The sequence below is a fragment of the Schistocerca nitens genome, chromosome 3, assembly GCF_023898315.1.
Source record: "Schistocerca nitens isolate TAMUIC-IGC-003100 chromosome 3, iqSchNite1.1, whole genome shotgun sequence".
Lineage (NCBI taxonomy): Eukaryota > Metazoa > Arthropoda > Insecta > Orthoptera > Acrididae > Schistocerca > Schistocerca nitens.
The window spans coordinates 657,626,002-657,653,828 of NC_064616.1; positions in this window are offsets into that span (position 1 = coordinate 657,626,002).

Genomic DNA, 27,827 nt, shown 5'->3' on the forward strand with positions numbered 1-27,827 from the left:
ATCGTGTTTGATATCTACAGAAGCGGGAGAAAATTTTCTTTAATTTAAGCCATATATCTAATCTGTACTGTCATTATTATGTAAATGGTGTCTCATTTTATAGATTTTTAGCTAAGTATGCTTTTTGTAGTGGACTGACAAGGCAGCCAGTCCACAGAGACGGGTAGCCGAAAGGGCACACGTACACACACGCCGACTAGCGCGAAGTATGGAACAGGATACGTGATGAATGTGATAAAGAAAAGAACGTAGCTACTAGAACACTTAACTTTTATATCGTCCTTTGGTATACAGCATTCTTGATGATACAAGTGAGACTATTTTGAGATACATGCAATGGTACAAATGGCGCCTTGCTAGGTCGTAGCCATTAACTTAGCTGAAGGCTATTCTAACTGTCTCTCGGCAAATGAGAGAAAGGCTTCGTCAGTGTAGTCGCTAGCAACGTCGTCGTACAACTGGGGCGAGTGCTAGTCCGTCTCTCGAGACCTGCCTTGTGGTGGCGCTCGGTCTGCGATCCTGACAGTGGCGACACGCGGGTCCGACATGTACTAATGGACCGCGGCCGATTTAAGCTACCACCTAGCAAGTGTGGTGTCTGGCTGTGACACCACATTCCTCCCCTGCAAATCGGCGAACGGTCGTGTGATAAGGCTTCCGCCCGCCGTGGGGAGGACCCCATGTTGACGAATGCGATGGGGTGGGGAGCCTAACAACAGGCGAGGCTGTGCCACCCGCACCCTGCCATTCGGTCCGAGGGGAGCTAGGAAACGCCTGAAAACCTAGTCCAGGGTGCACGTCAACATGCGGTGTATGCGCCCGTAATGAGACAGGAGGGGCCGAAGGGTCGACCTCCAGTTCGTCGGGGGATCCGACGCGCGATGACGACATCTGGGCCGGAGCGGGCAAGAGTTCCATGGCGGAGGACAGCTGGTCACGGGAAGCGATCGGCGGCGCGTGACCCAGGGAGGCGCTGGGCGGCTGCAGCGAAGCGTCCACTGCGGGCGGCGCCGGCGGGAGAACAGGCGGCGGCGGCGGCGGCATTTCGCGATGAGGCAATATGGAAGGCAGCGTCGGTAACACCTGGGGATGAGGCGAGCCAGTAGATGGGTCCCCAGGGCGCTGACCGGACGGCACCGGCGCTGAAAGCAGACGGGGAGCGGCAGAACCCGTGCGACGACAGAGGCGCAGCTGATTGAGATGCCGACGCACCTCACCAGAGGCCCCCACAACCAAATACATAGCGCGGCCGAGGCAGCGAAGAATGCGCCCTGCGAGCCAACGCCGTGAACCTCGATAGTTGCGATAGAAGACAACGTCGCCAGGAGCAAAAGCAGGAGTCTGCCGCTGCACAGGAACCTGATGCGGCGGATGCAGCAAAGACATCAAGGTTCGATGAGGACGACCGTGGAGCAACTCAGCCGGCGAGCGACCATCGCGGGGCTGAGAGCGATACGAGGACAAAAAGAGCAACAACGCGTCCTCCCGAGAATGCGACTCTTTCAACTTCAACATCTGTGACTTGAAAGTCCGGACCAACCGTTCAGCGGCACCGTTTGACTGAGGCGAAAACGGCGCGGATGTCAGATGTTTAATACCATTGGCTTTGCAGAATGACTGAAATTCTGCGAACATGAATTGTGGGCCATTGTCGGAAACAATAGTCTGCGGAAGACCTTCAATGCAAAAAATAGCGGATAACGCTTGTATGGTGGCAGATGACGTCGTGGAAGACATCCGGACAACAAAAGGAAAATTACTGAAAGAATCGACCACAACCAACCATCGAGCATTCCAGAATGGACCGGCAAAATCTATGTGCAAGCGTTGCCAAGGGGAAGTGGCTTTCGGCCATGCAAAAAATTTCCGCGGCAGCGCGGATTGTTGTGCGGCACACGCCATGCAAGAAGAGCACATATTCGTAATCGCAGGATCGATTCCGAACCAAGTACAGTGCTGACGAACAAGTTGTTTCGTGCGCACTATACCCCAATGTCCTTGGTGAAGAAGCCGTAAGACAGAGGACTGTAACGAACGCGGGACCACGACTCTGGACTGATCATTATCAGAACGCAACAACAAAACACCACGTCGTACAAAAAGTCTCTCCTTGTGAGCAAAAAATCGGCGAACCAACGGATCCTCGAGCCGTGACTTCGACAAGGGCCATTGCGTAGCAACAAAACGCAAAACAGTAGCAAGGACAGGGTCTGGTACTGTGGCTGTAGCTACACGACGAAAATCAATCGGAAACGATTCGACCACGTCATCGGTTTCCGAATCAATGAACATGCAAGCAATTTCGGAAGAATCGAATGCTTTATCCGCAGCAACAGGCAAACGGGATAACGCATCAGCGTTTCCGTGCTGAGCAGTGGACCGATACAAGATATCGTAGCGGTTGGCGACCTCATAACGCAATGCGTGGGTAACATTGCGCGCTCGGAAAAATTTCGGATGCGCGGTTACTTGCAGTTCCAAAGGTGCTTTATAGTCCTCAGCGCAACCAAGGCCCGGTGCAAAAATGTCTGCAAATTCTTCACATAGACTAGAAACACTGGCTGAAGGCACAGTCTGATTCACTGATAGGACCTGATTGACTGTAGACAAGTTAAACAACTGAAATAAATCTAAACCCAACAAGTTCACTGCAGAAGAAGAACGAAGGACGTAAAAAGACACAAGTCTTGTTTCTCCTGGTGTGCAGTAGGGCGGAGTCGGCCTCTTAGAACGTAGATGGTTTCGTGACGCATCACCATCTTACCCCCATGTAGAGTCTAGTGGAGCTGCATACTGGTTCATGGAAAAGGGACCGATGACCCTAGTGGTCTGTTCCTGAAAGGACACATTCCTTGGTTGGTTGGTGGGACCAAACGTCGCTGAGTTTTCGGGTTACACCCTGCCGCCGTGGACAAGTGATCCCGTCCTCGTCGCCAATGTAGTGGACTGACAAGGCAGCCCGTCCACAGAGACGGGTAGCCGAAAGGGCACACGTACACACACGCCGACTGGCGCGAAGTATGGAACAGGATACGTGATGAATGTGATAAAGAAAAGAACGTAGCTACTAGAACACTTAACTTTTATATCGTCCTTTGGTATACAGCATTCTTGATGATACAAGTGAGACTATTTTGAGATACATGCAATGGTACAAATGGCGCCTTGCTAGGTCGTAGCCATTAACTTAGCTGAAGGCTATTCTAACTGTCTCTCGGCAAATGAGAGAAAGGCTTCGTCAGTGTAGTCGCTAGCAACGTCGTCGTACAACTGGGGCGAGTGCTAGTCCGTCTCTCGAGACCTGCCTTGTGGTGGCGCTCGGTCTGCGATCCTGACAGTGGCGACACGCGGGTCCGACATGTACTAATGGACCGCGGCCGATTTAAGCTACCACCTAGCAAGTGTGGTGTCTGGCTGTGACACCACACTTTTTCATATGGCAGCACATGTTTCTGTTGGTGTCAGCAGTGAGACTCTCGGACGTTCTCATTCGGAGAGTGGCTCTTGGGAGCAAGGTGGAATTTTTGGGAGATGAAAAATTACGAGACACTTCGTGTCGAAAAGGGACAGAGAGAGTTGAAACACTTGATGTGGAGATGCGATAGGGAACACGAAATGTCGCGACGGGATAGAGCGGAGACTTGATGTCGAGAAGGTAAAGAGAGAGACTTGACTGTGCAGAGCAGTTAGCGCAGTAGAGCTAAAGTTTCTGGGGGGCTAGCGGTCGCAAATACGTTAAAATTTGCTCATACTTAGTGAAATTCCGAGGCAACATCAGGTATAAGCGATCTTCATAAGGTATACTTCAGAGAACATTTATGTGATTTACTTGCTGTTCTGCGACTATTTGTGTACAGTTTAAAACCTTGGACTCTGTTATTTTGGCGAAATATTGATTTCTGGGGAGTTTACTACCATTCTGATTATTCAGATTTACGCAGTCTTGACTGCATCTGAATGTTTATCAGTTTTTATCCTTTACACTAAATTACTGTATGTTATGCCGGAGCCAAGGTAGCCCCTAAGGGCCGGCAGCCCATATTACACCACAGAGGACAGGGTTATCTATGTCCAAGGCGTACAAAAAGCACCATGGTAAACACCGGCTATTTACATACAAGATAACGGAAACAGACACTCCGAGCACTACTTGCTGCAGGGGGAGCTCGAACCACAGCCTACAGGAAGTATCACTGCACCGAAACCTGATTGGCTGGAGACAGCTATTTAGGAGCTAGAACCAGCCCTGAAGTTCAGTTCACTCCGGATGCCGACCTTGTGGACTTCGACAGCTGAAGATAACGTCTTCGTTTCTGAATTGGACTTTTACTAGTGTGTGTGTGTGTGTGTGTGTGTGTGTGTGTGTGTGTGTGTGTGTGTGTGTGTTTTACCACGAACTGAAATTAGAAGTGAAATTTGTTTGCCTCAATTAGGAGACTCTTACTGGCATCGTTATTGTTACCTTTCTTTTGTTGTCCAGTCATCAACCTTGTAAATGTACATAAATAAAAGTTGTGTTGGTGAGAAATTGCGAATTGTTAGTCACTACACAAGTGGCGACCAGTTGGTGCCTGCGTGTGTGTTCCTCATGGCGGAAGTTGTACTTCAGCAGCTGGTCCAAAGAGTGCACGATTTACTACAAGGTTTTCAACAGTTTTGCAAGAAATCTCAGGATACACAGGAACGTTTATTTACGGAATTCTTGCAAAACCACCCTGTTCCACCGTCCATGCCGTTTCCCACTTTCAACGAGGATGCTGAAAACTGGGAAACATACGAGAAGCGGCTCCAGCAGCATTTTCAAATCCACCAGGTTGTCCAAGAGTTTGCTCGTCGTTCCTACTTTTTGTCCTGGAACCAGTCGAAAGTGTATGTTCTCTTGACGAAACTCCAACCTCGACCTCCGAATTATTTGACTTTCTCCCAGAATTGTGAGGTTGTCAGGGGTTACTACTGACGACGGTTCCACATGTTGGCTGCCCGTGTCGAATTTTACGAGTGTCGCAAGAAGGCTGGCCAATCCTATCGACAGTGGGCAGCGGAACTGCAAGGTCTCAGCCGGAAATGGCGCTTCAACACAAGAGTCTCCAAAGAATCCTACGCGGACAAGATGGTGCGCGACCACCTCATCCAGGCCGCCCATGACGCGGCTTTCTGGCGCAACGCCCTTAGACTCGACGATCCTACTCTGGACCAGATCATTGATGTAGCATTCAAGCACGTAGTCACTACGGCGGCCGACAAGCGTTTGGAATCCTGAGCGGAAGTGGCGGCCCTCCGCGACCACGGCGCCTCTGAGCCCGTCGCCTCGCTGGCGGGGGTCGAAGACGTTGCCGCCGTCCGTTCCGATGACCGGCGCCGACCGTTCTGTTCTGCACAGCGTCGACAGGGCAGCCGCCCTGTCCAGGAATTCGCACCTGGGACGGCTCTCCGGGTCCGGTGCGGACCATCGGTGCACAGAGGCCCCTGTGCCCTCGCCAGCGCCGCCAGCCCCTCCGGCTGCCGTATTGCCCTGGATGCTTTAAGAACCGTGCACAGGAAGACTGCCCTGACAGGTGGGCGTATTTTGCAGTGTGCACCCGTAACGGACATGTCAGTTCGGTCTGCCGATCTCGGCAGCCCCCTCCTCACCCGGCCAATGAGCGTCGGGGTCCTGTACCCATCTATATCAACCAGGTGCAGTCTTTGGGATCTTCCAAGCTGATGATCGACATTCAGCTCAACGGTCGACCGCTGCAGATGCAGGCGGATACCGGAGCAGCGGTCTCACTGATCAACTATTCCTGTTATGCGAAGATTGGTGCGCCCCCTTGGCGCCTACACCTCAGCGCCTCCTTACTTATAATAAGCAAGCGATCGCCCTCTTGGGTCAATTCACGGCTTCCGTCCCGTATAAATCGGTTCGCCAGGAAGTTACCTTCCTTGTGGTCAACAATGCGGCCACGGCAGATCTCTTCGGGTTGGATGCCTTCCAGGCCTTTGGGTTCGCCATCAAAGACAATGTTCATCTGGTGTCTTTCGAGGTTCCGTTTCTGGCTGTCAGTACCTTGTGCACGGAATTCCAGGACCTCTTCTTGCTGGGCGTCGGCTGTGTTCATGAGTTTCATGTGTCGCTCCAGCTGAAACCATCTGCCCGCCCGAAGTACTTCCAGGCCTAGCAGGTTCCCCACACCCTCCAGCAGCCTCTTCAACAACAAGTGGACTGTCTCACTATGGAGGGAGTCGTCACTCCGGTCCGTTACAGTTCGTGGGCGACACCTTTGGTCGTCCTCAAGAGACCAGATGGACGTCTCTGAGTTTCTAGCGACAGGTTGAAGACTATCCCCTCCCGCATCCCGAGGACATCTTCTCCTACCTCGCAGGGGGAACATTTTTTTCGAAGATTGATCTTGCCATGGCCTACCTCCAAATACCTTTCGATGAGCCTTCTACTCACTTGGCCGTCGTCAACAACATTTGGGCTGTTCCGGTTGAACCGCCTCATGTATGGCATCGCTAGTGCACCGGCCATGTTTCAGCGTTACTTGGAACAGCAGTTGCGGGATGTGCCAGGTTGTATAAACTACCTCGACGACATCGTCGTCACCAGCCGTACCACGGATGAACATCTCAGTCATCTGGAACAATTATTCCTGCACCTGCAGACTGTCGGCCTAAAATGCAACCTTGATAAATGCTCATTTTTTCAACCTGATATATCCTACCTGTGTCACATCATTATCTGCGATGGCATACCGCTTACCACCTCCCACATCGCCACTATAACGGCCCTTCCTCGTCCGCGCGATGTCCACCAATTGCGGTCTTTGCTGTGTAAAATTGCTTACTGTCGAAAGTTGATTCCCTCTGCCACCCAATGCGGCGCCCCTCCATCACCTATGCCGAAAGAACTTGCCTTTTCATTGGTCCCCGACTTTGAATCGGCTTTCCAAACTTAAAGTGGAGGTTGCACTCCACAGCGTGTCTCATGCCATATAACCCCTCTCTTCCTTTCCTCTTGGCTATGGACGCTTCAGACTATGGTGTTGGCGCTGTACTTTCGCACCGTCTACCGGATGGATCGGAATGCCTGGTGGCGTACATATCTAAATCCCTTTCAGAAGCCCAATGTTAATATTTCCAAATTGAGAAGGAGGCCCTAGCCATCGTGGTTGCCTGTACCAAATTCCTCTCATACCTTTATGGTATATCTTTTAGCTTAATCACTGACCATAAGCCGCTCGTGGCATTATCTTCCCCGTCAGCCCAGTTACATACAAAGACTTCTCACCGCCTGCAGCGACGTGTCCTATTCCTTTTACGTTTTACGTACACCATCCATTTCTAGCTCAACTTCCAGCATGCCAACGCCGATGCCTTGTCTCGTCTCCCCTCCAACCAGGATTCGGTATTCGATTCATTGGACTTCCTAATTTTTCAGGTTGATGACGGCATACAGGATGCGTTAGCTGCATTCCGAGTCACAGCTGAGAGGGTGGCCACAGCGACGACTGCATATCCACTCCTACAAGTGGTGCACCGCTATTTTCTCTGCGGATGGCCGACGCTTCCTCTGCCTCGCGCCCAGGCTGACCTCCGATTCTTCTTCTCCATCCGCCATCACCTGGTGGCTGTCAACAGGGTGCTCCTCAATCCATGAGTCATCATACCAAGTTCCCTGTGGTCCCAGATTCTCCCCATCTTACATCAAAGTCACTGGGGTATTGCCCGGACGAAAACCGTCGCATGTCGACATGTCTTCTGGGTAGGCATGACAGTGGTCTCTGAGCGCATGGTCTGGAGTTGTCCTCAGTGTACTCAGGCCCTTCCCACACTGAGCCAGTCCTTCCAATCCTGGCCGGCCACTTTCCTCCCATGGTTCAAAATGGCTCTGAGCACTATGGGACTTAACATCTAAGGTCATCAGCCCCCTAGAACTTAGAACAACTTAACCCTAACTAACCTAAGGACATCGCACACATCCATGCCTGAGGCAGGATTCGAACCTGCAACCGTAGCGGTCGCGCGGTTCCAGACTGAAGCGCCTAGAAACGCTTTTATTATCCAGCGCTCCTCTATCACCACAGAGAATGACATCATGGCCCTGTCAAAAATATTTTCCTTCCCATCACCTTGGTATCAGACAATGGCCCACAATTGTGCAGTCAAGAGTTCACCAAATTCTGCCATGATGATGGTATCCATCACATCTTTACACCTCCTTTCCATCTCCAATCCAATGGAGAGGCAGAGCACCTTGTTTCCACTTTTAAAACTCAGATGAAGAAGTACACGGAGGACCGTTCTCCTGATTAAGCTCTTACATTATTTCTCAGTATCTACAGGGCCGCGCCGGTGGGTGACAAAAGTCCAGCCGAACTGCTCCATGGTCACCAGCCTTGGACCCTACTCCATCTCCTTCTGCCACAGGTTGCACCTCGCTCCCTGCCCAGCGCTTCCCAATATTCATCTAGCTCCAAGGTGTGGGCTCACAGTTTCAGGCCCCGGCCCAGCTGCCTTCCTGGGGTCGTTATCCGGCCCCGTGGTCGACAACTGTTCGATGTACGCCTGGACGACAGGGTGGTTTTATGTCACCGGAACCAACTGTGTCCTCGTTTCCTTGAGCAGCCTCATCCCAAAACGCTGGCTCATCTCTCTCTCCCATCGCCAGCCCCTTGCTTGGGGCCTATGTTGATGCCCTCTCCTCGGTTGGTGGATGATCTTCCCGGAGATAGCCAGCAGACGCCGGGTGCTAGCCCTGCGCCGCCACATACTCCGGACCTGGGGCAGCTATGGGACCTTCCCCTGAACCCACTTCCCGGCCTCTCTTCGGCGCCGCCTCGGTTGGATGACACGGACGTCCCCATACCGCTTGCCCAGCCCGACATCGCCTCGAAACCGCCACTGCTTCGGCATCCCAGCCGCCTCACGCGGAAGGCGGTGTCCTACTCTCTGGCGGCCGGGTTCCACCGCCTCCTTCAGGAGGACTTAGCTGCAGGTCAGCCTACGGCACTAGGCTATACTGGTACTCCCTCTCCCGCTGTCGCCTGTGCCACACCATCTTTTCTAAGGGGGAGAGGTGTTATGCCGGAGCCAAGGTAGCCCCTGAGGGCTGGCAACCCATATTACAACTCAGAGGATGGGGTTTTCTATGTCCAAGGCATACGAAAAGCACCATGGTAAACACCGGCTATTTACATACAAGATAATGGAAACAGACACTCCGAGCACTACTTCCTGCAGGGGGAGCTCGAGCCACAGCCTGCAGGAAGTATCACTGCACCAAAACCAGATTGGCTCGAGACAGCTATTTAGGGGCTAGAACGACTAGCCCTGAAGTTCATTTCACTCCGGATGCCGACCTCGTGGACTTTGACAGCTGAAGATAACGTCTTCGTCTCTGAATTGGACTTTTACTAGTGTGTGTGTGTGTGTGTGTGTGTGTGTGTGTGTGTGTGTGTGTGTGTGTAAACTTGTGTTGATGAAAAATTGCGAATTGTCAGTCACTACACTGTAGTGCCATCATTTCTAGGTATTCTGTCACATGATTAAATAAATAAATTATCACTTTATTCAACATACACTGGTGTCCAAAATTAAAGCATAAAACGGAAATTTTGCAAGGTTGTATTTATTTTGCCAGAAAACAGTATAAACAGGTGATAGTAAACTGAAATCAATGTAAAGAATACAGAACGTAGACAAGTGCAACATGCATAATGGAAGACAAAAATTTTCTTCCTTTTTCCAACTTAAAGGATTTGCACACAGCTGGTTAATGTGCTCAGTGTGGGATCTAACCAACTCTGGCAGCGATATACTCCTGACAACGACAGGGTATGCTGTGAATGATGTCATCAATCTTATGTTGAGGCAGTTCCTCTCACAGAGCTGCTCGGTAGTCTTTGTGGATGGTTACGTGGTGCAACCCATATTCGAAGTGCACCCCAGATGTACTCTATGGGATTCAAACTGGAAGAGCAAGTAGGTCACGCCATGCGTGCAATACCCGAGCTCTATGGGGTCAAACATTATCGTCCATTAATACGAAGTCTGGGCCCACAGCACCTCGCAGTAACCGCACATTAGGTCAATTAAACCTTGCCGATTCGACAGTACAATTTCATGAAGATGTTCTCGAATGGTCATATAATCCCTCCTCACAACATTAGCGATCTTCCACAATACCGGTCCTCTTTACACAATGTTTGGATCCCGAAATCGTGTTCCACGTTCCCTCCAGATGCGAATCCGTCGAAAATCACTCTCCAGACCAAATCAGGACTCATCTGTGAAGAGAACGTTGGCCCACTGTTCGACCGTCCAGGTGGCATGTAAACGACTCAAGTCTAGACGTTCCCTTCTGTAAAGACACGTCAGATGTACACATACAGCACGTCTCCGACAATAAAGGCCACTCTGTCGAAGTCCTCAGTACACCGTTTACCTCGATACAACACGTCCAGTCGATGCTGCGAGGTCAGATACCAGTTGCTGCGCAATACTAAGTCGGTACCGTCGTGCCATTACAGCCAAATAACGGTCTTCTCTTTCCGATGTCATACGTGGTGGATCCTACCCTGGCCTTCCAAATAAAGTTTAGGTCTGTATAAACTATCGCCATATCCGAGAAATAGCTGAACGATTCAAATTATTCTATCAGGCCACATCAATTTGCGACTGTCCTCCATCCATTGTTACTATGGCAATCCTTCGCAGAGACCCTGGTAGGCGTCTTCTCTGTGCCATACTGCACCGTCTGTGGCTGTGTTCACAGCGACTGTGGATGTGGGACAACATGCTTTAATTTTGAACTCCAGTGTAGATTTGTGCTGTCGTCTACATCAATTTACTATGAGCAGATAGTACCATTTATTATTATTCACCTAATCACAATTTGTGTTTATTTGAAATTTCGCTTAACTTGCCAGTACGTTGGCTATCTGAGCGCGGGACCACAACCTGTAACTGTTACTTCAGCTATCTTAGTTTATGTTCATGAAAGCTGACATGCACTACTCGACCCTATCACGACGTCCATGCACATTTTCTGAACTGAGCCGTGCAGTCGGTCACCAATCCATTCATTTTGGCGAGTCAGAAATATGGTTTCTTGGCAGCGAACCTGATTACAAAATTCATCCGGTTTCCTTAGTAGTTGGAATGTCGCGAACCAGGGGCTCAGATCTAGAATGAGAATTTCTTGAGCTTCGCTATTAGGTGAAGAATGTCCGATCCCTTTCAACAGGTCAGACGTTAACTACACGTGGGAAGTGGCTACTTGGGGAGGGGAGTATCTGCGGCAATCATGTGTATTTTATTAATTATTTTCTTTAGATTAACTCCTACGTACGACTAATGTTCAATTACGTATCCTACTCCGAAAGAGAAATAGATCAACCACGTTAACCATAGAGGGGAAATTACAGAGCAGAAAGACAAATTGCTAGTGTGGTTTTACTTAACTAGATGAGGCTTCATGGTAAAGTCTCATAATTAGTCTTAAATATTGACGGAGTTAACGTTCTCACATTATTATGAAAAAACACTAGCTGAAATGACAAACGAACAGCTGAAACAACTTGAATTTTAAGTCTTAAACAATCTTGAAAGGGGTCGAACACACGATCCATTCTGTAGTTGTATATTGTAGCCACCAGCCTGGCAATGCCAATGCTCCTTAGCCAAGGAAGACGTAAAATTTTCTCAGAGTCACGTGCCTGGACACTTTATAAAATCTATAATGTGGTTACCGATAACTTTGCTTACCCCTGGGCTTATAATTTCACACATAAATTTATTATATATCTTTGCTCTACAATTAGAGGTTATCCACGTTAACTGTCTATGCCAACTGTCTAATCGTTGTCACAGTCTCCTCGCTGCTTCCCTTTCAGTCTTCTTCCATGCTGAGGTTGTAGTTTCATATTAGGTAGCCGCATATCTCCCTTTTATTAAAATTCCGGAAAAGTCTTGGGTTGTGCCCAAATTCAAATGGTATTAGTCGTCTGCGTGCAGGTGCTGCAATATTCTCGTGTAGGAGAAAAGGTAGGTTGGCTTTAACACCATGTCTGGCAGTGACGAATTTGGAAAATTTACTACGTTGGTAGTAGTTAACATTACAGATCGTCCCTTCTCTAATAGCTGCTGACAGTCCTTTTGATCACATATTTTTAACCACCATCATGTTATCGCAAAGCGGTTCTGTAATGGGTGCAGGCACACTTAAATTCTTATTGCTAAGGAGGATGCCATTTTATGTCCCAATCGCTATTTCCGGCCTGCATCCATCCCTGTAACGCTACACCTGAAACGTCAGAGAGTTATATTTTCTGGTACAGCTTCTTACAGTTTCTTCCAACATTTGACCATAATCAAGTATCTTCCTACCACACTCCTACAGAAGTAGATTTACGATGAGGTGGAGAATAAATGTCTGAAATTCTAAAAAATGAGCATAAGCTATAGGAAAAGTAATTGTAAGAACTGGCAGCTACTGTGATATGCCAGACAGCTGCTACATCACAACAGCAATTTTTGACGTCAGCTGTTTCCGACTTATGTGGTTTGATCGCAGGTCTTAAGATACTTTCTGGTTGATTTTACCTACTATTCCTAATGCCATCACATTGTCATTCCTATGAAGGAGACATGGTTTCTCAGCCTTGACAAAGATGAAGTTGAGAAATTTATCACGTAGATAGCTGTTAAAGCCAACACACACACACACACACACACACACACACACACACACGCACACACACACACACACGCACACGCACACGCGCGCGCGCGCTCGCGTGCAAGTTTTCATCTGTTGTCAGTTGGACCCCTCCGTCCACCCAAAAGACATGACGAATCATAAACACGTATCTGTACCGAACAAGCGAACCGCACAAATATGGTATCTGTGGCAGGGAGGAAGTGTTGGACTGCCCCCCATGAACGCTACCCTGTCTGGTAATGCATCATACACCGCTGCCACGTACAGCGCTGCACTACACCATCCTCCTAATGCGCTGCACCACCACTCCCGAACCCGCTATCTTGAATAAATTAAAACCGCGCTTGTACGAACATTACCTCACAACTTACTGTTTTATTCATGCATGCGTCAACGTCGCATCCCTCCGCGATCACATCACAGAAGGGCATGAAACAGGAGCACTGAAAAAGCATAAGCACCCTTTGCTGCTTCGAATCATACTAAAATTTGGTCGAACGGTTTTGAAAGTTCCGCAATGGTTTCAGTCTGTACATGACAGCAAAAATGGCAGTCGCACTGCGTTCCAAACTGGCGCGATCATGTTCGATGCGGATGCAGCCCCAAAATGACCTTAGAGAAGGGCTGAAACGGCCGAGGATATCATTAGTGTCACAGATTGTGAATAACATCTTCCTGTTGTTAGTCGCCCTGCGAAATGACGTCTTCGACCGCAAAGTTTGTGGGAATCACACCCAGCGGAATGCGTGTTTTCATTGAAGTCGTTTATGCCACCCAGGAGGCTTCTTCGTGACGATTATGAGGGACGGTACGTCGAAATGTTTCCCTCGGACACTGATAAGAAAAACACGTGATTTCAACGCTTGGCGTCGCGGTTCTGAACTCCATCGTGGAGACGTCAAAAGAAGCGGTCAAATGTGGGTAAGAGGGAGTGTGACAAGCTTTCCATCTTGTGACACGTCCACGGTGGCACTGGTCAGAATAATGGTGAAATTTGGTGCCAATGTGACATCATTAACCCACCGTTCACGTCATATAACTTCTGAGCCGTTTGAAGCGTCGTCGCGCCAGAAGGTGAAGTCGCAGGGCAGCACGCTCTTGCAGAGGAAAGGTGTACGCACCTTCGAGCCGACTTTCAAACTTAAGGGTCGCAAAGGAAGGGAATTACGGGGTTTGGAAAACGAGATCCTTGAATTATGTTTCGCAATATGTGTATGATGTATGTATTAGTATGTTGCATATCGCCTCCGAAACCACTGGACGGATTTCAACCGAACTTGGTACACAGCGCTGCGGGGATAAGAACCATCTACTTATCAAATGATGGGGGTGGCGGTGAAAAACAAATGTAGCTCGCGACGCGCGAATAGCCATGCTTTAGTCATCCATTATTTGAGAATGAAAGCACGTAGTGATTTGGAGCATACTTAACATATAATTTCAAACCTTTAAGAAACTTTTTCTCGCTGACATTCCCCACAACATAATGAAAGGAAAAAAAGTTTATCCCTTACTAAATTTTCACCGTTCATGCGATAAAACTTACGCATGAATTAAGACATTGTAATTTATTACTTCTTTACAAATAACTCTATCCGCAACACTTTTCGCAGACATGCACATATGCCCGTGAATGTGAGTACAGAACTATGCCATTGTGCGACACATACTTTAGGACGTATGACGTCATAAACATTGAGCTGTATGGAAGGGGAAGGAGAGGGGGAAGGAGAGAGTTCGGAGCTGGAGATGGGGGGAGAGGGGGTGAAGGATGTAATGGGCAGAGAGAGGGGGAAATAGGAGATGCTCTAATAGAAGACTGGAAGAATTACATACCCGGGAAACGCCGGGTACTCAGATAGTATGCCTATAATCACGCGCATCTGTGTGACATCCTTTCTTGACAGCTGGTATAGCCTGTGCCCTTTTTCTATTGCGACCTACAACAAACTGACGTCAGAAGGGGTGCAAGTTCTTACGCATTATCTCTGTTCAACTGTACAGATATCCTATCAGATTCGGCTGTCTTTTCTTTGTATAGCTGTTTCACTTAATTTTCTATTCCGTTATAACTTATTCCAATAATTGTCATTTTGGCACTTGTGCAATATTCCAAAGGTCAAACCGTATTTCATCTTCCATAGCAAAACAATTCTAGAGAAGCAAATTCAATATTTGGGCAGCCTATCAGTCCTTTAGTGACAGAAGTCTGAAATGAAGAATTCGATACGTTTTCTGAGGTTGCATAAGACCAAGACTTCTTATGATATTTTGACAGATCGTTGTGAACTCACGGAACGACTCTCGCATTATTTTTTCCTTCCTCAGTTTTGTAATAGTTGTGTTTTAGTTATTCTACAAGGCCTTGACTTCGTTTACGTCTGTTGTGTTGGTCTCTTGGCTTTCGTAGGAAATATTTATCATGACTCTTCAATCAGGTAGATATTTTCCATACTTCACAATATTCTTCTGTGCATAAATGTCTAATGCTCATTACGTAAGAATTTTGAAATTTTTACCCGGCATCTTTGATTTTTCGATGTTGAGTGCTCAGATAATCTGGCGTCCTGTTTCCTGTGACGCTCACTAAGCAGAAATATTTTCCTACCTTTCGTAACAGCCGTATTAACACCTGCAGCCGTATTAACACCTGTTCATGCTATATGGTCCACTATGTTATCTGAATAGAAAAGTTCGGATCTATCAGTAACCACGGAATTTAAGATGTTAACATCATAAATTATTTCATTGGAAGTAATTTTCAGGAACGACAGTTAGATCAGTCTCACACAGACCCCTGTCCGTTGCAGCTGCTTTAATCATGTGAGACTCCCTGTCTATAGCTTGCAAGCTCAAATCTGTTTTTCGAAGATTTCTAATTAGAGTTCTAACCTAAAACCTCTTGGCAACATTTTGATTCACCTTTGACACTTAAAATTTACTCAGATTACTTCGAATTCTAAATCTCTATTAAACTTCTAAATATTTCAAATCCTTTGTGATAATAGATACACCACCGTTATTGGCGTGTGACCTACCTTTGTGATACATATTATTGAATTGAACTCTAGTAAACAGTATTTACACTGTGCTCCACTGTACTCTGTACCAATCACATCCATGTGGTGTCAGCTGAGCAATAACTTACAGCAAAACTGCAGTATGGTGTTTAACAACGTTCAGGAATTTGTCTGCTGTGGTAACAAGACTACCTTTAAATTGATTGGTGTACAAGTAAGTCTGCCAGACTCTCAAGAGAGGGAAAAGCTAATAAGTTACGTTCTGCCTGCATACAATTTTAATTGCTCAAATGGTTCAAATGGCTCTGAGCACTATGGGACTCAACTGCTGTGGTCATAAGTCCCCTAGAACTTAGAACTACTTAAACCTAACTAACCTGAGGACAGCTCACAACACCCAGCCATCACGAGGCAGAGAAAATCCCTGATCCCGCCGGGAATCGAACCCGGGAACCCGGGCGTGGGAAGCGAGAACGCTACCGCACGACCACGAGATGCGGGCAATTTTTAATTGCCTACCGTGTGTGGAGATTCTTAGGACTGAGTCCAACTGTGATGATATAAGTGTTGTATTAACGCATGGGAAACATATTTTTCACAAACTAGGACACTGTTCTCCACAATATCACCAAACATAGATATTGCCGAATTGGATGCGTTTCGACAAGTTTTAAGGAAAAGAACCAGTGTGTCAAGCAGATTTCAACCATTCCATATTAAGGAAATCACTCCCATAAGTACAATTATGGTGTTATATGCACGGAAAAGAAAACTGGAAATAGAGGACATCGAAGTCAAGAAATGAAAACTGTAGTGTATGGCGAAGAAAGCTACCATATAGAAAGAATATAAACTGAAAATGGAAAAAGAAGCTGCTATTGCAGATGTCCAAGTAATGTTTACATATGGCTTTAAACACAGTGTATGGAGAAATCTGGCAATGACTGGGAAATACAAACTGTTTGCATTAACAATAAACAGCACTGGACACTCGTTAGGTGTTGGAGTGCTGGCCAGAATCAGTGGAGTTGAGAATGTTTACTGCATTAAAGTATACACGAATTTTTTTTTATAAACCTCCATACCCATTTGGAGCGGCTTAAGAAATGGTTACATTATATCTGAATGCGGCGAACTGAATGTTGTGCGCCTAGCAATAGAATAGCCATTTCCAGAATTTAATACCGATGGAATATCTACACTTAATAGACACTCATTTGCAAAAAATGTAAACTTTAAATTCTATAGAGAAATTTTGCAAGAATGTGTAGGAGACGAGATGTTGGGGTACACACAAGAGGATGTGGAATGTTTTAACAGTATTGTCACTGAGGAAATAAGAGGTAAAAGTAAAATCTCCAAATTCTCTCGTCTAGAAGAACTGTAAGAAGGAACAGAGCTAATGGTTAAATACATAAAGGAGGTAGTTTACAGCCGCAAAAATAGTTGAATATTAGAGTTAAGGAACATATCTTCTTTTTGCTTGTCAAATTACTGGCTGGAGAAAGAAATATCTGACTCAGATGTGAATTTAAGTTATGAGTTAAAAATTAACCTAGATGTTAGTAAAACTATGCCCAAGAAACATAAAGAAAGAGCTGTTTTCTGTGTGTAAATGTATATGCAGAAATGAATTAAGATTTTATTCGAAGATATTTGCTTGTCTTACTCGCTAAACTGCCAAAAATCCTGAGATATTTCATTTTTACAATGATTTACGTGCATGAATTTCGGGTGGAGGTGGGAGGGAGATGTGTAGACGGATTACCGTGGTAAGTAGCTGTAACTAGGTAGGTGAAAGCATAGGTACCTCCTTTCCATACCTATATCAGGCCATTGTCAGCTGATATACCGACATTAACAAGCATAGACCCGTTTGTGGTTAAATGATATGTACTGGTGAATAGTAACATCGATTCGACAGTTCAACACTATGTAGTCACTGTCTACCAACCATGTGAGCCCACATTTGTTCGTGTCTCGTGACTGATCCACGAAGTAAAAGCATCATGTGGCTCCTGCTAGGATCGTATAAGATGACATACACTCCTGGAAATGGAAAAAAGAACACATTGACACCGGTGTGTCAGACCCACCATACTTGCTCCGGACACTGCGAGAGGGCTGTACAAGCAATGATCACACACACGGCACAGCGGACACACCAGGAACCGCGGTGTTGGCCGTCGAATGGCGCTAGCTGCGCAGCATTTGTGCACCGCCGCCGTCAGTGTCGGCCAGTTTGCCGTGGCATACGGAGCTCCATCGCAGTCTTTAACACTGGTAGCATGCCGCGACAGCGTGGACGTGAACCGTATGTGCAGTTGACGGACTTTGAGCGAGGGCGTATAGTGGGCATGCGGGAGGCCGGGTGGACGTACCGCCGAATTGCTCAACACGTGGGGCGTGAGGTCTCCACAGTACATCGATGTTGTCGCCAGTGGTCGGCGGAAGGTGCACGTGCCCGTCGACCTGGGACCGGACCGCAGCGACGCACGGATGCACGACAAGACCGTAGGATCCTACGCAGTGCCGTAGGGGACCGCACCGTCACTTCCCAGCAAATTAGGGACACTGTTGCTCCTGGGGTATCGGCGAGGACCATTCGCAACCGTCTCCATGAAGCTGGGCTACGGTCCCGCACACCGTTAGGCCGTCTTCCGCTCACGCCCCAACATCGTGCAGCCCGCCTCCAGTGGTGTCGCGACAGGCGTGAATGGAGGGACGAATGGAGACGTGTCGTCTTCAGCGATGAGAGTCGCTTCTGCCCTGGTGCCAATGATGGGCGTATGCGTGTTTGGCGCCGTGTAGGTGAGCGCCGCAATCAGGACTGCATACGACCGAGGCACACAGGGCCAACACCCGGCATCATGGTGTGGGGAGCGATCTCCTACACTGGCCGTACACCACTGGTGATCGTCGAGGGGACACTGAATAGTGCACGGTACATCCAAACCGTCATCGAACCCATCGTTCTACCATTCCTAGACCGGCAAGGGAACTTGCTGTTCCAACAGGACAATGCACGTCCGCATGTATCCCGTGCCACCCAACGTGCTCTAGAAGGTGTAAGTCAACTACCCTGGCCAGCAAGATCTCCGGATCTGTCCCCCATTGAGCATGTTTGGGACTGGATGAAGCGTCGTCTCACGCGGTCTGCACGTCCAGCACGAACGCTGGTCCAACTGAGGTGCCAGGTGGAAATGGCATGGCAAGCCGTTCCACAGGACTACATCCAGCATCTCTACGATCGTCTCCATGGGAGAATAGCAGCCTGCATTGCTGCGAAAGGTGGATATACACTGTACTAGTGGCGACATTGTGCATGCTCTGTTGCCTGTGTCTATGTGCCTGTGGTTCTGTCAGTGTGATCATGTGATGTATCTGACCCCAGGAATGTGTCAATAAAGTTTCCCCTTCCTGGGACAATGAATTCACGGTGTTCTTATTTCAATTTCCAGGAGTGTATATCAGTCGAATATGTAACAGAAAAAAAGTCTCTGAAAAAGACAACTTATTTCCCCTGGAAACATAAGACTGGATTAGGTTGTGTGTGAAAGAATATAGACAATCTTTTTTTTACTCGAGCATAGCGTGAGATTAGGATGGGAGGGTAATCGATAACAATAGTGCGATGTAAACTCCATCAAGTAGTGTACAGCAGCTTGCGGCGAATTTGTTTTGTACGCAGAGTGTTCGCAGGTGACAAAGTTGTCTGCAAACAGACAATGGACAGACAGAATGGTGGGGCTAGTAGTTAACCTGAGTGTAACTAAATCTATTGCACATTAATAGGACTAGAAATCCAGTACGCTGTCACCAGAAGTGTTAACTGCTGTAAAATGCCTAGCTGTAGACATCTGAAGCAAGCTGGAGAAGAATGCTTATGTTGGGTTTGTATACATTTGCTGGAATCTTAAGGGAAGCAATGCAAGCACTAAGAACTGATAAGTCAATGAACTGAAACAAAAGAATATGTCAGGCTAAAATTCACTTGAATAAACTTTAAATGGGTGGTGTAAACCACCCACTACGAAGCGACAGTTTAGGAGGCAAGTGACCGCAAGTACCGATGGTATTTCACCCAGAGACTGTGGCGCTACAATTCGGATCGAGATGTAGGAGATAGTAAGGTGACTGCAGTTGCTGGAGGAAACGCTGACATTGATTTGGTCTGGCATGTACACTTGACAGTAAAAAACTGGACCACTCTTGAAAGCAACCAACATAACGCAGCTGTGTCGAAGGTCCTCTAAACGGCGAAACCATGTGGGGTACAGCCGTTTGTATGTGTACAATGGTTACCACAAGAGACCACTAGAGAACATTGCTCATTATGGCAGTCAGTCCAGATGTAAACTAATACTGAGATACAACAAATACCAGAAAACACGTTATAAGGCGCTACGGTCGCAGGTTCGAATCCTGCCTCGGGCATGGATGTTTGTGATGTCCTTAGGTTAGTTAGGTTTAACTAGTTCTAAGTTCTAGGGGACTAATGACCTCAGCAGTTGAGTCCCATAGTGTTCAGAGCCATTTGAACCACGTTATAAGGATGAGACACTCCCTAAAGCTTGTAAATTAAACTTCATTCTAATAAGTGGCACTCCAGAAGTCTTATCATATCAATTAAATGACATGGCGAGTTTCTGTTCACGATCCGAATTTGAACCCACTGTTAACTAAACAAAGCTTGCATGTATGATCGAGACACGACTACGCACAAAAAGACGTCAAATGTCGAAGTTTTCACCGGTATCAGTCTACAAGGTCGAATATCCGAACCTGGAAATAAATGACGATACGTTTAGCACTGCACCCCATGAAGCTTATATTGCCCCTCCGACGTAACCACGAAAGGTACGTAATAAAGTGCAACGCACAAGTGTGAAAAGCCGTGAAGTAAAGTTGAGGTAATGGAAGGAGAGTAGAAACCAGTACCTATCTGAATTGTTAACTAAGCATAATCAGTTGTCAGATATGAAACATGTTCGCCAATGGCGTGATAATGGAACATGAAACAACGATACAAATGATTTTTGCCTGGCAGCGAATCGAACCCAGCACCTTTCGCTACTGTATTATAAAAATAAATAGGAAAGAAATACTTATAGTTTCTTCACCAGTAGCGAGATGTGCACATGTTCGGCTGGAGGTAACGCAACGAATAGTTCTGTGTAGCCTGGGACTCCAACCCTACGCATATCTTCACTGTTGACCCCACACGAAGAGGTGTCAACTATCAAATTCCCTTTCACTAGTGGTTAGTATTGCGCCATTCGTAGAGACCTGGAGGAGCCTGTCATCGAGAGGAAACAATGAAATAATGGGGCAGTATCATCTCAAAGGGTTCAAATCCAGAGAAAAATTGGAATCGTAGATCGAATCCCAGCCCAGATCCAATGTTTTGAAAATCTCAAGGTCACTTAAAATAAGAAATCAAGGTTCTATGACCATACCTGACGACTGGTTCGTTAACTAAAATAACATTACCAGTGAAAGAAAGCTGACTAAAGACAGTTTCTAGAAGCGGTGACTTCCGCCTCTGACAGCCAAAACTATTCCCTCTCTGTTCCAGACAGCTACGAATAGAGATGAATGCTGATTTGTAACTATGGCACAGTCTGCCTTCTTTACTTGGCGTTACTGGAGGTGAAGAAGGTATGCCTGTTGTTGTTAGAAACTGGCACCCCCAGCGGAAATCGAACCCACACCTTTGTCACTAAAAGCTAGTCTGAGCTCAACGAGTCACCGAATTTCACATGTGTTAGCGTAATGTTTTCTGTCAGGTAGGGTACGCAGAACACGGCACGAGAAGTGTTGACTTCCACTTGAGCTGTTGCTGTGTTTTCTAATCAGCCAGTAATAGAAAAACCTTGCGGAAACATATTTGTGAAAGGTATCGCGGGTATCTGTCATGGTAAGTCCAATTTCAGGACCATCAGCCAACGGCCGCTAGATACACAGCGGTGTCCGCCCAGGTGGTCTAGCCGCATCGGGCATAGAGCCTACAATCTGCAGCGGACTTTTCTGTGCTCGAATTACCAAGTATAACGTTGTGTACGATAGAATAGTTTGTTTCAGCATGTCCCGTGGTGATTTTCTAAAGCATGTTGTTTTAGGGGTATTTAACTATGGTCTTATTTTGTTCATGTTTGTAGTATATAGCTCGTGCCATGACAGACTGAATATTTCTCATTTTTAACGTTATAAAGAGCAACGTTTATGCATTAGAAAACGGAGTTAAAACGGAGTAAAAACTAAGATTTGTGACGCTGTGTTCCGTTTGTATTGGGTGAAAACCATTGAGGCTAATCGAAACACCTGTGCTATCGAGAAAGTCAAGCTGCATCATTTTAAGTACGATCGTTTTGAGATAAACTTATCACCACAATCAGGAAGACAAACAGATATTGCCGTGCGAAGTGGCCGCGTGGTTAAAGGTGCCATGTCACGGATTGGGCGGCCCCTCCCATCGGAGGTTCGAATCCTCCCTTGGGCATGTGTGTGTGTTTTGTTCTCAGCATAAGTTAGTTTAAGTAGTGTGTAAGTCTAGGGACCGATGACCTCAGCAGTTTGGTCTCTTAGGAATTCACACACACACGAACAGTTACTGATGAATGTTTCTGCGATTTACTACTATGACCAATGACAGTGTATCTGATAACTGGCAAGTGTAACGAAGAATGAACCTACGTACGACACTTGGCTTCAGTAATCATATTGAAGCTAAGAGAAAGGTAGGAAGATTACTGTACAACATCTCGTCGAAAACGAGATTATATGCGAAGCAGAATCTCGAAGAGGGAAGGATGGGGATAGAAGTCGTCTGTGCCCTTTCAAAGAATTGATTCTGGCATTTGCAGTAATAGATTTAAGGTGCTCACCGTAAACTTAAGGGAAGTTATAATGGGAAATGTTTTTTCACATTTTCGGATTCTTATCTCATGATAAAATTTGCAGTTTTCCGAATAATCACTTATGAACTCACATGGGAAGTATTTTATTTATTTTTTTAAATATAAACTACACCGGTTGAAAGTGTTAAAATTTTTTACGTGCGTTACTTAAAGATCTAATAAAATCGGCAATTTTTTTGTATAGAAGGCTGTGGATTGCTGTGTTATAAAGGTCATGTCCAGAAGAGGATGGGCACCAGCTTGAGGAAATTCAAACAAAGTATGAGAAACAAGAAACTTTCTGATGGTAAAACCATGAGAGGCAGCATGACAGGCAGAACGATTCATAAACTACAGCAGTACTATGGGATGGCCATTAAAATAATACTGAGGATTTGTTGAAAATTAAGCAGGCAGTATGGGCTGCCTTCCTCCACAGACTGTCAACTGATGAAAAATCAGTACACCACCTTTGACCTCCTGGACCTGATTCATTGTGCAATTATCGCAGTGCCCAATACTCAACCTGTTCATACAGCCGTAAACATTCCATCCCAGCAGCAGTTATGGATATCATAAAACCTATTTACAGAGACCTCGCAAATCCTGAATTACTGGAGAAGTGCCTTGATGGTCAGACTCAAAATCCTAATGAGTCGTTCAATAACCTTATATGGACTCGCTCACCAAAAATTGTTTTTGTTGGAATGAAGACACTAAAGTGGGGGTTCAGTGATGCTGTTATTGTTATTAAAGATGGCAACATTGGGAGGGTGAAAGTGCTACAGCATATTGGAATTAATCCTGGAGCAAACTCCATCAGGTAACTTTAACGGATGGACAAGGTTCACTTTGATAAAGCAGAGTATGCAGCACAGTTGGCCACTAAGGAGTACAGAAAGAAGAAAAGAAGAAAGAACTTGGAAAAAGATCAAGAGGATGATATACAGTATGGTGCAGGGTGTTTCTGAGTGGCTAAAAATGAAAAATTAAGCATCTATTAAGTAAGTTACAGTCTTTTCAAACTTTAGAAGCCGCTCCCGAAAATTTACATTTTCTGTTGCATTTTTCCCTAAATCTCAGAAAGCACTTTGAGTAGAGTATTCAAATTTTCAGGGGATAATAACACACATATCCTGAGTCTACTGAACTTAAAGAAGAACATAATGTTATTTATAACATTAGGATAACGTAAAAACAAAGTACACAAAATTTCGACCTGTAACACCATGACTCTAATGCTATAATGACCCATTTTGTCTTTGTCTCATTTAATGTTACATCATTGAGCTTCTGTAAATGTGTTTGTTTGAATCGATAACATAAAATTGTATACTCCTTTCTTTATACAAACTTTGATGTCATGATTTGATTGTATGCTGTGTAGCATAACTATCATTTATATTCTTTGTCCCATTTGGAGGGAACAAAACTTAATATATATAATTGTAATTTTGTGTGAATAATTTTTTGTAGAAGTGTCAATATGTGAAAATGTTCTGTTTTATTTAATGTGTTTGTTTGCTGTTATGTAAACTGCTGACCTTCACTTAGGGCTCTTAGTTAGTCTGTATGTAAAAGGTGTAGGGGTTCCCCTCGGGAACGGAACAGCGTAGCGCGCGCAAAAATGTGGTTGGCCTAGGTGGAAAAGGTGGGACTGATAGTCAATCGTGAACAAGCAACGAGTCGGGGACGAGCCAGCAGTCAGAGATGAGCTACGAGTCCGTGCACTGCTGTGTAAAACTTGCATAGTGCTGGTTTCGAGAGAGGCTTTTCCGTTATTTTCCAATGCCTCGGATGGATGGATAAATAGCTGGGCTATTCTGGAGTTTGTATCTATCATCGCCACCAAGAAATGACAGATTCCAGCAATTCTGCCTGCGAATCCACCTACCAACATGCAGTTGCCACCACATTGCGCAATCACAGTAAAGCAATACTATAATGATGTACAGTGAAGGATCAGCTTAATGGATGTGTTATTGTGCTCAAATACAAGGTAATTTATATCTGAATTTATGTACCGACCTTGAATTTTCTCCTCATCATAACACCTCTCAGGTTCCTTTCCGTTTGAACTGAAGTGATATCCGAGTGTCCTTACTAAAAGAAGTTAAAGCCTAGAGTTTTGCTAATTAATGCCTCTTGAACTTAGTAAAAAAAAAAGAAAGTTAAAGTTAATGTGGCAATAGAGTGAGTTAAAGTAAATATTATTTGCTCAAAATAACTTTCCTATTAAAACTGCTATTTAAAGTGCTGTTGCTAACTTCAATATTAAAAGTTCTTAAGACTGAGACTTATAAGGCAAATGATCACATTATTGTCTGTAATAAATCCAAAAAGGTGAGTCAGTTTCTTGCAATTTGGTCAGTATTGTGTTTCGCTGTAGTAAAAGTGAGAAAGCTGCAGTTGTGAAACTTTATATATTCATGTTTGCTAAGTGTTTTTGTATCTTGTGTATTAGAAGTGCATGTTAATAGTAATATAAAGATCATTCACTTTATGTAAGCCTGAAAGTAATAGGGTGTTTCGGTATCTCTTATAATTTAGCAAATAGTTTATGCTGCTCCAGTTGTTAGCTTCAATCTTAAAACATATGTGTGTCAGAGTTCATTGCACTCGCGTGTGGCCAAGTCTAGGTTGTGTTTGTCCGTTATAGTTACTTATACCTACTTTCTTAAACGAGAATGTTAATCATTCTCTTGCCTAGTTAGGCTGGCGGCCGTTTTCTTTATCCGTTGAACAGTGCAGATAGGCAAAATTTTGTTTGGTACTGTTCAAATATTTACGTAATTCTGATTTTCATTTCCGGTAAGCCATTTCCGTTAGGTACAACACGGTCAACTTAACAAAAATCCTCCCAGAGGGTAACACTGCTCTGTTACTTAATACCATAATTGCTATAACAAAATAGTTTTATTTAAAAGCCTGTTTCCAGCTTTAAGGTTATGGTACAATAGTAGCAGTTAGGAGTGTTATAGACCGAGTAATTAAAAAGTTGTATTTCCGAAAGCAGTGGCTGAAATGCAATTATTGTAGTTCAGTAGACTTAGAACATACAGTTTAATGTCCTGTAAAAGTTTCATGTCAATGGCTGCAGTGGTTCTTGAAATACAGGGAAGCCAAGTCACTAAATTTAACATTGTCGGGATAGGGCGTTCCAACTCCCCTTAAATCAGTGCGACCTGATGGTAATTCGATCGATAATGTGCTGGAATATATTGTTGACAATTTGATGTTTGTGTCTATTATGTGCAATAACCTGATGGAAAACGCTTTTAATATGCACAACACTAATACAACTGGTGTCTCATCATAATACCATACAAAAAATGTCTATCTAAATTAAGCATGAAGTTTTTTGTCATATTCAAGTACCTTTACGGGACTACAACGCAAAAACCACTATGTGTCCGTGCGTGCAGTTGCTGAATGAAACATAGCTAACAGAGTATTCAGTGATACGACTTCGTTAAAAGATTTGTGTATATTCAGTAACAGTTCCGCAGTGTTTTACTTTTCTTAGCTCTATATCTACGTAGTGAGATATCTTATGACAAAAATATTTCTCCAGATGTCGTTCTGAGTTCGATGTAGCTGTTCGTAGCGCTGTCACAGAGGATGTTAAATGTTATTTTGGCACCAGTTCGGAACTGTGAGCTACTGCCTCTTACTCTTTACAGGGCGTCGACATTTTCATTGAGCAAGCGACCAACTGCAGTGTTCAACGCCTTCTCATTGCGTTGATACAGATAATTCGTAAATGTAGACAACGGGATTAGTTGTAGTTGCTGCGTGAAAGTAATCTCTCCTGTCTGTAAACATATTTTTTATAAGTCGATGACACACGAAAGAGGAATTCATTTGCAATCTTTGATTGGTATACCACGAATCAACAAGTGAATCCTACAAGTTAATTTTCTGTGATTCCAGGAAGTTGCAAAACGATCACGGCGTCGCTGGGCATATTTCACGTTGTTGTCATGATCCTATCATAGTTGTAGCAGGACGATGATCTTTCTACAGGTAATGTCTTTCGTGTGGGATAACAATTTAGGGGTACTTGTGTGCATCAACGATGCAGAGGCTTCATTACTTATAAAAAATAATAAAAATATACTTCAACAGAATAAATAGATCTGCTAATGGAAAAGTGACATATAACACTATTATACGGAGAATTGTGCATACAGTACAATGTTATCTCTTTTACAGGATACGTGAAAAGCACCAGTTTGCTTTTGTTCTACAGTATTACTTTTATTGTTAACCGGTTTTCGGCTTACAAGGCCATCTTCAGACATTTACTGAGTATTATCACCAAAGAAGTTAAATGTTAGCAAACTTATCTTTTACAGGATTTAACCGCGATGTATGGTTCTGGAAGTGAGACTACTACTCCCTTTTCGTAGAAGTTTTCTGGCTGTTAGAAAGAAACACAGTAGAAATGGAATAATACTGAATACAGGACCTTTCTGTACCAAGTTCATTAAGTGGTTTGTCTAATAGATTGACGGTCGCCAGCTTGTCTAGGCAAAGAAGGGGTAAATTTGGCCTACTTACAAATAAATATAACTTTGAAAATATGGTTCTAAGAAAGACACAAGAATCTTATAGCTATTACACTAACATACATACCTATATAGTTTTGATGTAGAAAGGCCACTAACATTTAATCATTGGTATGTGCTAGGAAACGTTTGGCCAGATGGCAATTCTATGTTTGCATTTTATACAACTAACAAATTAAATACTGAAATATTCTCGTAGCATAATACACCCCTATAAATTTATTAAGACACTTTGCTTATATCTTTCTGTTAACAAGTGAACTGTCAAAATCCAAAGGCAGGGAGTGTGTGGTCATTATGACTGAAAGAATTTTATCTGCACTTTACTCAAAACTTATCTACTTAATTTAACTTTACTTATTGCCACAAAGAGAGCAAGAATATTAAAATCATTAAAATTTGTCTGAAACTATGTACTTCGGTACTTAAGCAAAATTTCGCTTCAACACATCTATTAAGTAAATAATACAGTACTTTTACCTTCACTTTAAAAAGTTTGTCCACAACAATTATTTGCAAACATTTATTCAAAGATGAAAATTAGTGCTTGTAGATACTGAATAAAGGACTTCAAATGTTTTTATTACAGGTTTACTCGGAATATTCAATCACCAGGAAGGGACCCTATATAGGT